The sequence below is a fragment of the Lichenostomus cassidix genome, chromosome 9, assembly GCF_008360975.1.
Source record: "Lichenostomus cassidix isolate B80296 chromosome 9, HeHo_3.0, whole genome shotgun sequence".
NCBI lineage: Eukaryota > Metazoa > Chordata > Aves > Passeriformes > Meliphagidae > Lichenostomus > Lichenostomus cassidix.
The window spans coordinates 20,268,299-20,283,606 of NC_139490.1; the positions used below are offsets into that span (position 1 = coordinate 20,268,299).

The 15,308-nt window shown below is 41.3% G+C and overlaps 1 long non-coding RNA gene across 1 annotated transcript in view; it reads left to right on the forward strand.

Moving 5' to 3' along the window:
• The window catches only part of LOC146433427 (uncharacterized), a 34,342-nt gene extending 22,396 nt beyond the window's left edge, over window positions 1-11,946 (forward strand). The window contains exons 2-3 of the long non-coding RNA XR_014854114.1: window positions 11,281-11,373; window positions 11,542-11,946. This is a non-coding gene — a long non-coding RNA (uncharacterized LOC146433427). The remainder of the gene's footprint in view (window positions 1-11,280; window positions 11,374-11,541) is intronic.
• The last annotated feature ends 3,362 nt before the right edge of the window (window positions 11,947-15,308 follow it).

Genomic DNA, 15,308 nt, shown 5'->3' on the forward strand with positions numbered 1-15,308 from the left:
GAGCAGCACAAGGGAAGGAAGGTTCTTAACATGCAGTGACCAGTAGATTACAAGAATTAATCATGATTTTAAGTAAATTTTTTGTCCTGCCCCCCTCTGTACCATTTTTTTTCCATGGCTTTTGATGGAATGACCTTATTTCTGTTTCCCAGGCTTATAACTGGAAGAATACGGACAAATGTAGGTATAACAGGGATGTCAACAGAAAAAAAAATTCAGAGAGCATTCAAATCTTAAGAAAAGCTATTATTAATTTTGTAAGTAACCATAAAAAATATTCTAAGTGTTTAATTTTAATGCTTTTTTCTTTTTCTTTTTCTTTTTATTTTTTTTGTGGTTAGCAATCAAAACTGGATTACATCCCATTTGGGGCACTATAGTTTGTAATATATTTTCTGCTAACTGAGGACCAGCTCCCTTGTAATCAGTCACTACAGAGATGTTGCTGAGGGACAACAGTATTGCCAGTGAATGTCTCTGATTGAAGGAAGCTTTAATCAGAAGTTACATCCTGAAAGGAACAGTAAAATTGTAGAAGTTTGGCTTTTCCCTGGAAAAAAACTCTGGCTCAGCTGCCTGGAGCAGTGATGGTAAGCTCTGACTCTTTGAGTGTATTGCTATTGTGTGCAGTGACAGCAATTGCCAGAGTTTTCTCCTGAGGAAGGAGTATCTGTGCAAGTACAGCAGCATCCAGGTGTTATCTGATACACAGAGGTGCAGAGAGCAAATGAAATGGGAAGTAGAGCCATGCAGTGGCACTGTTTCACGAGGAAAAAAGGTACTTTGCTGCTGCTAATGACAGTAGTTCATCTTTTCTCAAACTTGGTTCCTCTGACCATTCTTCCCTGGCTATTGATCTGCTGTACAAGCCTTTCTTTTCAATTTTTTTGGCAGTAAAATGATTCTGGCTGGCCACCTTTATATTTAATAATCACCTTTGGGTATGCTAAGCACACCAATAGGGAACTAAATAGCTGTAAGCACTCAACTGAAGGGTTCTCCGTGAAGTATCAAATAAAAGGTCAGAAGATTAGGCCTCATGAGAACCACTGGTTGCTTTGGAAGGAAGGTGTGTGCTGCAGGGCATTGCTTTCCCACCTGTGAAGTGCTTAAGGGCACTGTGATATTTATTTAGTATTTGTAGAGGGTAAAGTGGTAAATATGTCTACACTACACTTTTCACAGCCGAACGAGTACTTTCCTCTACTGCAGTGCAAACTTGACTTTTGTCTGAGATTAATGGTGAGGATACTTTGTGAGGTTTAATGTCACTTTAATTTAGTTTCACCAACCAACTGTTGTTATTATTATTACTTTAACATTTCTGACCAGACATCACCTGTACTCCTTAAGCGTGTCATGGTAATGAAAATTTAGTTGATTCAGTGATTAACCAAATTGATTTAATTATCTTAGGTAAATAGTATTATATGCTAATGTAAGGTAACATTTCGTTTTAATCCCTTAGAACTGTATATGCTGCAATCAGATTCTTCAAATATTTACTGAAGCACTTAGATGTAATAAATCAGATAGAATTAGTCTGGAGTGACATGATGCTAGTGCCAGCATAAGTTTCTTCCCTCAGCATTTATGGAAAAGATGGGTAAAATGTTTGTGCTGAATTAGAAATGGAGGGAAAATTATTTTTGAGGCATTCCCAGGCTCTCATTCATTCTCCGAAGTTGCCTTTGCAGTTGCCTGGCCAGGGAAGCTGTTCCCACCACAGCTGGGCTCCCTTCTTCCAGCCAGCGTTCCCACAGCTCCCCTTGGGCAGAGAGGAAAGTGGGAGCAAGGGAAGCTGGCTCAGGCGAGGGAAGAGAGGTTGGTGATGCAATGGTGGCAGTGGGAGGAGGTCACAGGATGCAGTGGGACAAAGTGTGGTGAGGATTTCCTTTGGGAGTGTGATATTTGGAGTCAGGGCAAAAGCCCAGCATCACTTCTGGCTCTGCTGCTCCAACAACTGTCTGATTTCCACAAACATGACAGAACAGTGTGTGTCTCCAGCCAAGTGCTATATATCTGAGTCTTGTTGCATCTTGCTCTGTTTTATTCCTGTTAACATTTATAAAGAAAATGAAATATTTACTGCCTTAATACATGCAAATCTTATGCGTCTCATAAAAAATCTCTGTTGATTCAGTTCTTGACTAAATTATTACATAAAACTATAAAGATCCACGAAGTTTCTAATTAGAGGGAAGGTCGTATAAGTCTGTATTTGCCTTTTATAGCATTTTGAATATAGTTGTTGAAGACTACCTGGGCATTTTTTTAGGCAGAGCTGTGGATTCTTGGAGGTGTCCTGAGGCAGGCAGTGTGTTGTGGCTTCAGCTGCAGCTTAAGTCTCCATTTAGAGCAAAACTAGGGCAGATACTGGACAAGATTTAGCAACAAGAGTCAGATGCTGATGGTTGTAGCAGCTACTGGGTGATGAACTGTTCTGAAACTCAGACCATTTCAAGCAGGTACTTGTGTGAACATCCAGCCCATTTAAAATGCTTGTCCATCTTTGTGGGCTGAATAGTTGAGAATTTGACTCAACATCCACAAAGAGTTCATAGAATAGTTTCAGAGTTACTGTATGACATTGATAAACTGTAGAGGCAGTATTCTTACAAGTAGCAAAATTGTATGCATATATTTAAAGGCTCAGGTCAGTAGTAGATTTTCAAATATGCAGACATTTGATGTGTCCCTTTTCTCAAAAACTTGCTAAAAACATTTAGATGCTAAAAACATTTAGATGCCTTGCAGTCTCCATAAGGATGAAGTATATGCTACCCTTTATTCTTTTTTTTTTCTTTTTTTTTTAGTGATGTTTGTATTCTTCACACCAGAAAAAACAAAAAAAATCTTATCTATTGTCTACCCAAAGTATTGAGTAACAGATTAACCTCACTGAACAGGGAATACTAATAGCAATTTGAGTACATGTGTGTCTAAATAGATCACCAAATATTTACTTCATCAACTTTATAGAGAATCTAAGTGCTAAAAATAATGATTAAAATTCTTATAATGAATAAAATTACTCCAAAGTAGGACTGGAGATGAGTCAAATTAAGATCAAGATGTAATATTCTTGCACAATATTTAGAAGGAACCCCAAAGGCAATGCTTAAACCACTGACCTTTTTACATATTTTCATGGTTTACTAAATGCAAGAAAATCTCCAAACTGGAGAACATCAGCAGGATGTGAGCAATCCCTAGCTGCTGACTAAGGACTGATGTGAGCAACACTTGCAGAATGGTCAGCCTATTCAGCATTGATGTCCACAGAAATCCTATCACACTCAAATGTCAGGCATGGTTGAATATCCTATAGATAACTCATTTTCAGGCCTGGGCTCTGAAAAACGTGCAACATGATGAAAGAAGTTACAAAATAATCTCCTGCTTCTGAGGCAAAAGGGAGTTCTTTAACGTGTATTTGACCACCATTCCCAGGCACTAAGCTGTGACAGTGATAAGGCCACATGCATTGCTTACAGCTTAGCACTATAATGACACCGTATTGATATTTATATCACATGTTAAAGCATCAAGGTTCTTCATATTATTTACAATATGTATACCTCTATAGCTCCATCCAAGCATTTTCATATGTAACTAGATGCACTGTGGAAACCAAACCTGGTTTCACATTTGTGTGCAGAGAAATTAGCCTTGTGATTGCCTGTTTTGGGGGCCCAAAAGCCAATTCACACTGGCAGATCTTTATAGCTTCCATATATCCTATTCCTGGAGGTGGCTTATTTTTAATTTCTTCAGAGCTGAGCCAGGCAGATTTTGGGCACGTGTAGCCTGTGTTTGGGTTTTGAAAATGTTTGCCAGAAGCAGAAGTCAGAACAACTTTAATGCAGCATCCTGGGAAGACATGGGTTTGGTTAGCTGGAGTTGGAAGTTAGAACATGGCAGTGAAAGCTGGAGAGATGTCAGAGCTTGGATGAGGAACAGCAGAGGCCACCAAATCAACAGTCAATAGTCAGCACAAGCAGAACAGCTGGGCCCCCAGCAGCACTTGTGTGCCCAAGGCAGGAGGGGTATAGATGGAGTCATTAAGCGTGAAGGGACAGTTGTGGATACAGAGCCAGACCAGAGGGTGCCTGGGAGAGAGGGCAGGGGGAGATGGGAGACAGAAGCACTGAGGAGCTCAGGACTGTGGCGTACAGGAGGCTTTGGGGTACAGTTTGGAAGTATTGACAAAAAAGATAAAGGAGGACTTGGGCTGGTGTAAATTTGGACAAGAACTCAGGGAACAGGAGTTCTGCACTGGGAGAGTGGAGGAGCTGCAGGGCTCAGAGATGAGCTCCAAGTTAAGAGACCTGGGCACTCTGAAGCACTGTGTGGGGCATGAGGGTTGGAGATACCGCAAACACTCTCCATTTTTGGTATCCTTCTCTGGTATCTTTGCCAGGAATTCTGCCTTGGGAACTGGCACAGTCCTCCAACCACTCCCCATGTTGCCTTCCCTGCCTGATGCATGGGCAGAGTGTGTGAATTCAAGACCCAGAGTCTGCTTTGGGTTAAATTGTGCTCTTTCAGCATTCAGGCTTTTGTCTGAATTTAGGGGCTATTCATACGCATAGGCCTGTCAGCTTAATATGTAATCCTTAACATCCACATTTCATTTTCTCTGAAGAGCAGAGAACACTGAGTTAATTCACCTTAGCCCTTTGTTACCTAAAGCATTCAGGTGCAGTATAAAATAACAGCATAAACTGAGCTTAACTTCTATTTGGAATTGCAAGCTGAATTTATAAAGTAGTGGTGGGAACTGGAAATCTTTCTCTTATATCAATGGGAAGATGTGCCTTTTCAGTCCAGGAAGCATGTATTTTGAACTGAGGGAGACAAAAACAAATGTTCAAATAATACCTTTTTTAGGCATAAAGAAAACACAAAGCAGTTCTCTTTGTAACCTCCTGCATATAAAACACCTGCAATGAAACATTGAATGGCAGCTAGAAGACAAGGTATGCAGGCAAATGAATTCATTTTCTCTTCCCCTACCTGTCACTTCAGTCTGTCAAGTCAAAATCTGGCCCCAGATCAGAGCTTAGGTCAGAGAGTGGGGCTTCAGTGCCTGCCTGCCACGGAGCTGCTGGAATCCAAGATGTAGAGTCCTCTGCCTGGGTGCTGAAGCTGTCTCTCAGCACTTGCAGATGTGTATTGTTTTGACAGTTTTGGGGGTAGGTAGGCACTTCTCTTGCATTTAATCCTTGCCTTCACAGCCTAAGAATCTGTCTTCCTATTCCCAAAGGATCTTGAGTCTCAGAGCAAATCTAGTGGTTTGGTCTCATCTCAGCACCAAATACAGCTGATAAAAGAGGTAATTTTTTTCCCTGCTATCCAGCAATTTAGCAGTTAGGACATTTGCTTAGGATGCAGAAGACCTGGATTCACTTACTGCTTTTGTTGTGTAATGTGAATTTGTAAGTTTGGGCTACCCTGGGCTGGATGGGGACCCTCAAGTCCTTCCACTCAAGCTGTTCCACTTTGCTTGACATAATTAAATATTAATTGGGCCAGACTGAAGGAGTAAATGACTTTTTATAGCCTGGCAACTAGGCCACTCACCCAGGAGAAGAATATCTCAAGTCCTAGCACTCATATTTTACAGCTAGAAGCACAAAGCTATATTTGAGCATGTGAATGTTGGACTTATTTTTTTAAAAAACCTTTAGATGTTGCTTCTTTAAAGTTCACTATACTAAGCCCTTTTGAGGACCCTATGCCATCTTATTTAGGTGCCTAATTGTAAGGACATGCACTGATGCTTATGGATCCATTAAAAAAACAAACAAAAAAATCCCAACAGCAACAACAAAACAGAAAACCAAACAAACACCCTACAACTTTCAGCTGACTTTGAAGAATCTGAGAACAAAGGTCAGATCAGTATGATGCTGCAGAAGATGATTCCCTTTAGAGTTTTTTTTAAGAAAATACATTGAATTGCTATTAATTGCTGCCTTAATTGCCCACTTTGAAACAAAAGGGTTGCTATTTCTGGAAGCCTCATTGAGACCACTTATGTTTCCAAACAAACCTTTTCTTTCATAAATTTCAAGAAAAACATTACAGTTTCTTATAAGTTTGAAGCCTGTATTTCCTGCCATTCTGAGTAACTGTCTGATAGATTAGAGTAGACTTTCCAAGGTGCATGTTTGTGCCAGACACAGGTAGAGCTTAACCTCCAAGCTGCAACACACACCAACGCCTTGTCCTGGTGTGACACTGCAGCGGTGTCTGGAGCTGTGTTTGGGAGGGGTTTGTGTCACATGTGAGTCCCTTCAGCCTTGCCAGGATGGAGCAGCGTGAGCTGGCACAGGTAGCTGTGGTGTCAGGTTAAACCAGGTGCCTGTTGAGCACATGCTTTGGATTCTGGCAAGATGCAAGCACAAGCTTTAGCTTTCCAGAGGCTGGGACCCGTGGGCAGGCACAGTGGGCACTGGCACAACACTTCCCACTCCTGGTGATTGTGTCACATTGCCTCCTCGGTGACCCAGAAGTGGGAAGGTATGAGAGGTGACCTTCCCCGAGAGCAGGGAGTGGGAACACTGCCCTGCCCACAGGGAGCTCCTGCTCTGTGCTGGCCAGAGGTGCTCCAGGCACAGGGAGCAGCTGCAATTTGGGGTGAGGAGCAGCACCCAGCCTGTGTGGGGCTCCCAAACACCCAGCTCTGGGACTGACCAGCCAACAGGAGTCTTTCACAGTTTAAATAATTGAACCAGCAATGCTGAATAATAAATGATTTTAAACATTTCATAAAATTTAGCTATTAAACATTAATTTTTTTAACTTTCAGTATCTTTTATCTGCAAAGCATTTCTATTCATTGGTTAAAAGCACAATATCAATTATCTCTTCACTGAAAAACCCTTTTAACTCACATAAAATATATAAAAACGTAGCTCCTCTAGTTATTCTAGATGCTTACAGTAGATGAAAGTGGATAATATTTTTGTTTATGAAATTAGATGCTACAATGTCTGTCTTATTAAAATGAAAAAGTGAAATCCTTGAAAGGGAGGGTATTTTGTTCTACACCCTCAGAAATTAACTAGTGTCATACACAATTTCTAGGCTTTCTCAAGCATTCTGTGAATGTAGTATGCACTTCAGATTTCTAATTATAAAAATCTGACAGTAAAAATAATGCTTAGATCATGTTATTCTTAGGATTTCAGAAATGTACAGACCAGTATCAAGTGAGATGTTAATTTTATGACTTCTGTCTCTAATAAATTATTCTGTATTTTAGTAGAATTAGGGAAGGCATTTGCAGATGGACACAATTCTGTGTCCATATTTTTTTCTTTTGCTACAGAGGTTCTTCATTAAAGATTCACAAGACATACCTGAATAATTTACATTGCCTTAATTCACTGGGCACAATAGTTAAGGTAAAAAAGACCACAGTCATTCAGGCAACAGAAAGAATATGTTCCAAAAGGAAAAAACAAAAAGAGCTTTATTAGAGCTGCTCTCTTTGAATAGCAGGTTCTCTGTGTGTATGTATCTACATTTTAATGTTGGCTCATACTTGTCTATTCTTTGTAGGTGGTTTCCCATTTTAAGATGCTAGATTGATAGTGGAATTATCTTCTGTTTAATAAACTCTGAACCATTTCCACTCAAATCAGTGGAAAAAGACTCTTTGCCTCATGTTAAAGTGAAGGGTCACAGAGGAATGTCCCCTTGACCCTGAAGGAGAGAACCTTATACATTTTCTCAGCGAGTCTCACAGTGATTCATGACAATGCAGAGTACTTAATACAATATGGTTTTCAGTCAGTCATATAATATAAAATATATAGCTCATAAACTTTAGCGTATAAACAGAGGTCACTGCCTTGTGGGAACTCCCATGATTTAGGTCTGTGAAAATACTTCTGTGTATTGTAGATCTGACATAGCCCTGACCAGGATTTTCTACAGAGGACAGTCCCCAGCCACAGAGGTGAAAAGCTTAAATAGTGAGATTATCCATATAGTTGTATGCAAACAGTGGAAGAGAGTTTTAAAATCCCACGAGAAACTTCATTGCTTTACAGCAAATGTGACTGTGTGGAAGAGAATGCACATGTGTGCTCAGCCAGTGACTTCTGTCCAAATCTGGTCATCAAAATGCCGGCTGCTACACAAAAACAGGAAAAAAAAATAGCAGACAGCAATGCTGAAATCTGAAACTTTAAATTGAGACCTTAAAATTTAAACTTTATGGTGCCTAACTGATTTCCAAGTTGGAAACAAGACTGGAAACTTCTGTTTATGATGAAGCATTGTGATTTTCCTACAAAATATGTACTGTATCATTGTAGTCCATGATTCCAGGTGTCATCATGTCTACAAAGTATATTTGTCAAAGTTAATATTTGATGTTCAGTGTGAAAACAGTGGCTAGTACACTCTATTTAAAGTCAGCAAAATTATTAAGTAAATGCCTTGACAGACAGTAGTACTTGTGTAGATATACCTTCTGTATAAATTACTTCAGTAATCTTCACTGAAGTACAGGGGAATATGTTGACATATTCCAAAAATGAGTGATAGTATTTTGCCTAATATATGAGTTTCTAAATGAAAGTACAGCAAGCTTGGTTTCTGTGCAAGAGTTTTCTTGTCCACTTCTTACTGCTGACATATGAATACAGCCAGATGTAAAATCAACACAGAAACAGGTTTCCCTTTAGCTAAATTCAAATGTTAATGTGAATATGTCTATAGAAACTATTGCAGCACTGAATGAAGGCTGAATTCTGTTTATATTATGTTCAAGTGTTATCTCTCAGATAAGCCCATCTTATTAAAAATATCCTTTGTTAATTCCATCAGAGTAATTATAGAAGAAAACAATAACAATTACATTGTAATTTCTCTGAAAAGTAATAACCCAGAACTTTGTTTGACATCTAAATTAGATTATTGCAAGAAATTGCAAATGAATTAAAGTCAGCCCTTCAGGCTTTCTACTCTGAAAGTCTGAAACAAAAAATTTCTCTTTCATAAGTCAGTGGTGCTTTAATGGCTAGTAAAGCCTCAGTCTATCTCCCATGTTCTTTCAGCTATCAAAAAAATATTTTCTGCATTTCCAGAAGATGAACCTCAGAGTCTTCATCACATTGGATGTGGAACTGAATCAGCTAAAATACCTTTTTTGTTTGGGTTTGGGGTTTTTTATGGGTGAGCATGTCAGCATATTTAATGTCAGCATATTTTGGAAGGAAGCAATGCGCCAAATCGATAGTGGTTTATTCTTTTCATTCATGTAAAATACTCCTCTTTAAAGTGGAAGTTCAAGGCTGATGCCTTCACTCCTTTTTGGTGCTCAGGGCTGAATCTACCCACAGGGATAAACCCCTCCAGCCCGCAGGCAGCAGCAGCAAACCCTGTGCCTGTATTCCTCACAGGGCTTGGAGAGATGCTGGGAGCAGGATTGGAGGCAAGGGCCTGCCTTGGACCAATAAAGCAGGCAAGTCCTGCAGCCTGCTCTTCTGCAGGACATCACAGCTGGATTCAGGGAAGTCTGCTGTGAATGCAGCCATGGGAAATACCAAGTCCAGGAGCATTTTCTGGACAGGGGCTGCCCCCTGAATGGGAGCAGGTGAACATTTTGCCACTCCCCCAGGATTGCACAGATCCTGCTGAGCCACTATGCTCCTGCTGCCGCTGCTCGTCTGTTCCCAAATGAGGCATCCTGCTCTTCAAAACTGCTGAGCATCCAGAAATTCTTACTCATCACAGTGGGAGCTGTGGGATAAGTGGTCTGGAAAATGAAGTGATATGTCTCTTTTCTTGAAATAGCATCTCAGGAACTAGTTTTGAAATGCTTGTCTGAAATCCTTTTCTTTCTCCTTGAATGTGTCTGAACTGCTCCTCAATTTAGGAACTTCTGATTCAGTTGATCGGTGTCCTGACAACAATCCTGCCCGGAGCAGCGTGTAAATCTTCCAGTGGCCTGCTCCTCAGGCAGGAAATAGAGGTATGCAGTGAAATAACGGCACTCTGTGGGAACACACTGGAGGTTTTATTCACAATTGTCCAAGGGGAACAGTTCCTTGTCAATCCATTTGCCTTCCCAGCAGTCTGCTGCTGGATTGACAGTCTGTCAGGAGACATCCAAAAGCAGATAGATGTACTTACAGCAGTGGCCACAGGACTCAATGGGTCTGGTTCCTGTTCCCAGGGTTGCCCTACTGCTGACTGAAAGACTGGGATCTTGAAAACTGGCGCCAAGTCATGACCCTGGAAAGCCCTCCTCAGTGTGCTAATGTTGTGCTTGGAGTTTTCTTCAATTCAAATCTCCTTCTGTGGTAAAATTTAAGGATTATTTAAACAGGAGAATTAACTTCTTTCCAATGACATTGTGTCTGTGAACTTCAATGCAGTGGGAATTCTGAGCTCCTGGGAGCTGTAGGGCTGTGTCTTGTGCTTTCTCCAGCAAGTTATGATTGCTGTTGCTGTAATTTCTTGTTTCTGCAGATGAAGAGTTGATCTTCTTTCCAGTCACCCACTAACCCAAGCAAAGTCTCATCCATCCATTAGCAGCAGAGAATACCATTTCTCCCACTTCCTGGCTTTTCTGGCAGCTGCAGACAAATGACTGTCCTGCTAATAGTCCCTCGGTTCCAGAGATTAGTGCTTTAAGCATATGAAAACAGTATTTCTCAATTTCTTTTGACAGAGTTTTATTTGTCAAGTTTACAGAAAGCTTAACCAAGTCATGCTGTGACACCCTTTCCAAAATCTTTAACCAGTTCCAGCAAAGAAGCTGGGATTTGCTCACCACCCATAATATTCTGTCTTCCTGTGCATCCTTGCTGGTATTTTAACCTTCCACCCACCCAATCTCACTGTAGATTAAAAAAACTTTTTAAAATCTTTTTCTTCTGTGACACAGCCGTCTTATTGTATTAGAAAAAAAGATTAACTACTACTATATCCAACTGCTGCACGATTATATAGCACTAGAGGTGACTAAGGCAGGGAAGTATCAGAAAGTTCTCCTTTGTAACCATTTAAACCTAAACTTTTCAGGCTTAAGGTAGAGAAACAAATGAGCCTTAACCAAATGTAAATTCTGGAGTGTAGATGGAAGGTTTTACTGTAAGCATGGTGAGCTTTGGGGCAGCTCCCAGCAGGACTGATGAGGGGATCTAATTGTCAGGTGGAAGAGATCACTTGGTGAACCTCCTTGGATGGTGTGGTTGTCTGCAGGAGCAGGGTAGACTGGGTGATAATGGGAGCTCCTTCTCTGTCCCCGGGCAGGTGCTATGACAACAGCCTCTAAAGCGACCTTGCTTGACTGGCTGCTGTGCTCAGTGCTGCAGAAGGCTCTGGGGGAGGAGGGGAGGTGAAAAGGTGAGTGACTGCAGGTACCCCTGTGGATCCCTGTGTGTGCCCAGGCTTGTCTGGGAACACAACAACAGGTATGCCTCTAACATTCAGCTTGCCATTAGCTTTTTCTGGAAGCAAAATCCAACCCCCCTGAAAATCAGTTCTATCCTGTATGTTTCTGTAAACACGCAGGAGCTCTGTTCAAGCCTATCAGAGAGCAAGAAACAGCCTCAGGGGAAAGGGTAGCAGAAGAGAAGCACTGAGGACTACAGCAGTGAGCACAGCAAGCCTTGCTCCCTCCTCCTGTGCATCGGCTCCCTGGAGTACACCATGCCGATCCCCTGCCGTGCTGAGGGATGAGCAGTGACAGCCTGAGGAATGAGATGTCTTCCTGCAGCAGCAGAAAAATCAGGCCCTGTGCACGAAGACTAATGCTGACACCCTCCCCAAAACAGGGCAGGCAAAGCAGCGAGGGGCTTCCTACAGGGAAAACTGCTGTGCGGAGACTAGACGGAGCAGTCATTAGCAGTATCTCTGTGGTGTATAATAGCAAAAAGCATTCACAAACATTTAATTAAAATGAATTTAATGGCTGGATTTAAGCTGTTATTCCAGAAGTTAAATGCCAGTTACCAATGTGGTAAAATGCACAATCAGCACTGCATACATAAATATATCCCTTGGTCTAATCTGTAACTATAGTAATGTTGTGCACTCGCTAGAATTGTGCTGGTGGCCCTGCCTTTCAACTGCTATTGCAAGAGCTGTCATCTATCACATTTTCTTGTCATGTTCATACTTCTGTTGTTCATTGGTTAAGAAGGAGGGGCTTTTTGTATTGTGAGAAACCCCGGGAAATAGGGAGATGGAGAAACTGGAAGCCGAAGTTTTAATGTTCTGTGATAATCCTTGTTAGGCTAAAAAGACAAATCTCTGGAATTTTCCGTTTGGGAAGTTAATTTGTACTCAGAAATTTTGTTTTTAAAAGGAAAGCAAGAGCATTTGGACTTGTAGGGCCCACTGCAGGCTACAAGGCTTTGCAGGAATTCCTTCATGTTTGTTGGTACTGTAGAAACGACCTTAGTAGAGCAGCTGTCACGTCTGTCCAGTCTGGCATCTTGTCTGGAGGAGGGGCTGACACTGTATGTGTCAGAAGAGACATGTGCTGTTCTTCTTTGTTAAAAAGATTAAATTCTCAAGGTAGGGAAACATGAAACTTACTTGGCAAACGTTCTGAGGCTGTTGTCAAACAGAACTGAATTTTTAAAGAGAAGACATCAAAATTTTTATGGAATGTTTTATCAGAAAAAGCCAATTTAAAGAAGTACTTCAATGACTAAGATTTCTGAATAGAGACCTGAACTCCATAAACAGTGTTAAAGCTGCCAAAATTCTTGGTACAGTGCTGAGGAGTCCACCTTGCTTGCCAATCTCTTACATTAGGCAACACACTTTTCCAAGGTTTTGTTCTTCCTTTAGGATGTAAAATTTATTATGGAGTGAAATCACTGGGACACATTACATTATCAAAACTTTAATTAATTTCTTCCTGTTACTCATTAACCTTGCAGGTTTCTCTTTAACTCTGAACTAAACAGTAGGCACAAAACTGTTCTGTTGATTCTGGAAGCTGTAACATCTTGACATGGATGAAATTTAACCTGGTAAGCTCCACTTGGGTCAGGAAATGGTCCAGCTTTTAATCTAGTGTAGAAAAAAAAAAAAACCAAACAAACAGAAAATGAGTGACTTGAAGTACATCATATGAAATATTAAAGAAATGCAAAGCCAAGTTAGCAAATGTTTTCCCTTCAGTGGCTGAGTGCTGTGTCTGTAGCTGAGACACTTTCCTTGAGCAATCTACTGAGACCATCCCACAGTACCACTGCTGAGGCTGGGGTCCCACCTCAGTGCTGGGAATCACCCCCTCTCTCCTCCTTCCCACCACCCCTCTCTGGACTGCTGGAATTAGGCTCTGTAACACCCAGGTACCCTGAGCTGATTGTCAGTGTCTCCCATCCCATCTCCCATATTCACCATGTCCAGAAAGTATTGTTTGTTTGGGAGCCTCACACCCCACAGGCAAAGCTGTCCCACAGAGTAGTCAGAAATGCTCAGAAATAGACCCATCTGCATGGAAAACTAAAAGAAGTGGGCTTGAGTGATGTCTACCTCTCCCAAAGGGGTAGTCAGGTTTTTAAATCATATTGGTGTGAGAACTCTGCCAGACATAGACATGAGAAGTGTGAGTTGGTGCATTTTATGGGTCCAGAAAAAGTGGGGTCAGTCAACCTTTTTGGGCTCCTTCAGTTTATCTTTCTGCTGTAGTGTTTGTATTTTGTTTCTTCCTGTGCTTATTTAAGTACTAGGTGATTGAAATGAATTTGAAAAGGGCTGCAGACATCAGGTATCGTTACGTGTCGGCCTTTGACACCAACAGACAGCGCGTTTGACGTGCAGATAGACTTCATGGGCTCTAATCTTACTCATTCCCTGTGTTATAATTCTTAGGTGGCAGAAGAGCTGATGGAGGTCACTTCAGCCTCTGAGCATTGCCTGGTAAAGTGGGGACAGGAGGGAGGAGAACATAAACAGTGTTCATCTAGATGTGAAAAGGTCATTAAGACAAACAGAGTCACAGGCTTCATCTGAAGTAAAGAATTGTTCTATCACTGAGTTGTTAAAAGAAAGAGCATAAATTGGCCCCCCAGTTTACCCCTCTGGAGAACCCAGGTGGTCACTTCACCTGCACTCAGTCCCTGGGGAGGGATGTGGCCCTGAGCTGCAGTCACTGCCACCACCCTCCAGCACACGGCTGGTGCTTCCCACTCCACAGCAGGCCTTCCAGCCCGGGATCCCTGGGGGTGCTGGGAGCAGGGAAAATGCGGGAGGGGATGTGACAGAGTGTTATGCCCAGCCATGCCTAAGTGTGTGCCTGAGAGCAGCCTGTTGGGGAGGTTTGAATGAAGGTTTTGATCATGTGTAGCTCCAAAGGGCCTTGTAATTGATTGCGAGCAAGGCTGTGAGAGCATCCCAAATCCAATTCCAGTTACTGCACTGTGCCCATCTAAATCCCCCCGACATGTTATTTGGATATTGTGCTGCCTTATAGATTCTCCATAAACTGCCAGGCAGGGCTGCTGTGTGCAGCTAAATTATTGCTGTGCTGTAACATAGAAACTGCCCAGAAACTGCCTGTGCACAGCAATATACAATTTTATACAGAGTTTGTTTTTTAACAAGGGAGGTTGTCTATGCTTTTATGATAGTATATGAGTTCTAGGTCTGGGCATCTTCATTAATTTTACTCTGTCTTCTACTGAAGATACTATATATTGCATTTATTGGTTGTCTATTGTGATTGATTGTGACTGTGACTTAGAGAGATGTAGATTTTTTTTTAAATTTTAATTCTGTGCAAGTCTGCATCCAAGCGCGGATTAGTTCTGAAGAACAGGTGTGCTGGAAGTGAAGCACTTGAATTTTAAGAGACTGGGAAATGGTGCTTTATTGTCAGAGCTTTTCTGTGTCTCTTCTCATCACCACTTTGGCAGCATGCTTGTACTTGAAGGCTCATCAGCATCACAACAAATTTGTATCCTGATGTCTTGCTCCAGACCAGTTTCTTTCCAGTTACTGATATTGATCTGATAAGTGCTGAGAAGAAATTTGTAGTGCTATTACAGTATGTAGTCACTGGCTGCTTTTAAATCTTTTGTCCTGCTATGGATGAGAAAGATTTCACTGAAGAAAATGTCATGTAATCATATTTATAAATATAGATAATATATTATACATTATGTTGTTATAATTGGCTGTGGCTAATCAACAAAAGCTGCCATATGGTCATTAATTTAGGCCACGAAAGAAAAGACCTTATCTGGCAAGAAGAAAACAATCAAATTCTTTAGGATATCCTCGAGAAAGCAAGAGACAAAATGAAGAAGCTGAACAGCTTT